This window comes from Colobus angolensis, unplaced genomic scaffold (genome assembly GCF_000951035.1).
Source record: "Colobus angolensis palliatus isolate OR3802 unplaced genomic scaffold, Cang.pa_1.0 Scaffold72, whole genome shotgun sequence".
In the NCBI taxonomy this organism is placed as follows: domain Eukaryota; kingdom Metazoa; phylum Chordata; class Mammalia; order Primates; family Cercopithecidae; genus Colobus; species Colobus angolensis.
This window is the reverse complement of record NW_012120932.1, coordinates 3,357,586-3,359,408: the sequence shown is the minus strand read 5'-3', so window position 1 is coordinate 3,359,408 and position 1,823 is coordinate 3,357,586. Positions and strand designations below refer to the sequence as shown.

The following is a 1,823-nucleotide window of genomic DNA, read 5'->3' as shown; positions in this document are numbered from 1 at the left end:
TTCCTCTCTGTGCGTCTTAATAAATCACTTCCTGAGTCACTCCTCAAGGGCTTCCTCAAGTCCCTTTCCGACTCCTCAGAGGTCGCCCCCAGAACCTTCCCTGGGAAGCTTTCCATGCCCCTGGATAGATTTTGCGGGCTCTGCCCCAGAATTTGCCCCAGATGTGGGCACAGGTCCCTCTCCAGCTGGAACTTCACCTTCTGTGCCTCCTTGCTGCTTTCGCCTGTGGACATGGAGGACCGCCAGGGCCTGGGTTTGCCCTTGGCCTGACTTGTCCCTGACGATTCGTCCCGAAGCTGCATCAGATCCAGAGACTCTTGGATCCTTCCCAGGTTGGCCTGGTGTTGAATGAACCACTTTTGAATGTGCTGCTCCAGTTGTCTCCGGACTTCAGGACTGATTGGAAAGTTCTCAGGCAGAATGGATGGCAAGCTTTCCTGGGGAAGGTTAGGAGTGGAGACAGTAAACACATCCTGAGATTTTTGGACCCTGGAGGGTAAAGCCAGCCCACCTTCTAGTTGTTTCCTCAACAAAGGCCATTCAGAGTGCTGAGTTTCAGGTAGGCAGAGAGCTTGCAGTTTATTCTGCGATGCAGGGCAAGCTACTCCAGAGTTATCAATCGGGGATGGAAAAGCAGGAGATAGGACTGGGAAAGAGGACTGAAGATGGGCCTGAGCCTCGGCCTGAGCCATAGGTATGGGCCGGAATTGGGGTGTGGATGAAACAAAGGGTTGGGACTCGGGCCCCAGATGGGACAGGGGCTGGGCCTGGAAAAGCAGTGGGGACATTGTAGTCTCCCTGTGAATTGGGCAGACATTGGAAATCCCATTGAACAAGAAAGGAGGAGACTGTAAAGTGTAAGACCTTTCAGTGACCCAGGCATTAGCCACCAAGGATTCGCTGTGCAGAGAGGGGAGGCCCCAGAAAAGCTGGCTATAATTCTTCTGAAAACTTTCCTGCAAGATCCTAGAATCTGAGAGTTTCTGAGGACTGGGCAGCTGTTTGGAGTTCTCGCCCGTGTTCCAGAAGGGTTTTGGAGTTGTGGGGTCCTGCTCAGCACCCAGTGATTTAACCAAATTCCCCAAAGAATTCAAGTGCTTTTCTGGGCTCATTTGTTTTGGAAATGATCCATTTTTTCCTTTTTCCTCCGAAATGTTGACCTTGGCTCTTTCTATGACTTGTATACCCATGACATTCTAGCCATCAGAGTTGAGTAAAACTGGGCTACCAGCTTCCATCTGACAGGTCTCTGGTGGGTGGCGGGAAAGATGGTCTTGTTGGACTGACGAGTTGAAGACTCACCAGGTTCTGGTAGTCTCCTGCCACCAGGAGAAGGCAGAAACTTGACTGAGCTGCCAAGGCCTGAGATGGCTGGGAGAGAAGCCACCAAATCCTTACGTGGCGACAAGCTTTGAGGGATGGTGCCCAGTGGAAGTGCCACTGGGTCACAGTGAGATGGAATTATCAGAGTGGAGTCCCACAGGGGAGGAGCAGGAAAGCTTTCAGAGGAGATGGACGATCAGGGGTGTGTGGTGGGTGAGGGGAAAGTGCAGGTGGCTCGGGTGAGGGGCGTTCTAGGGGAAGGGAAGGTTCTGGTGGCTGGGAGGCACTTAGGGAGGAGAGTGAGGTGGTCATTGGGCCTGGTGATGGGGTGGAGGCGAGATGCTGACGATGCTTGGTTCAAGGATCCGGGGAAGGTAACGGGGAAAGCACCTGGGGGGTCTGGACCAGAGAGCTGACCAAAGTCACCTTTGTCAGGATGTGGCCCCACGAGGCTGCAGGAGACAGGAGGCACAAGCTGCAGCCAGGAGCAGGTAGGGCCG

At 53.7% G+C, this 1,823-nt stretch overlaps 1 pseudogene; it reads right to left on the bottom strand.

Annotated features, from left to right (window-relative positions):
* Positions 1 to 5: 5 nt before the first annotated feature.
* LOC105501538 overlaps positions 6 to 1,823 on the bottom strand; it is a 14,990-nt pseudogene continuing 13,172 nt past the window's right edge.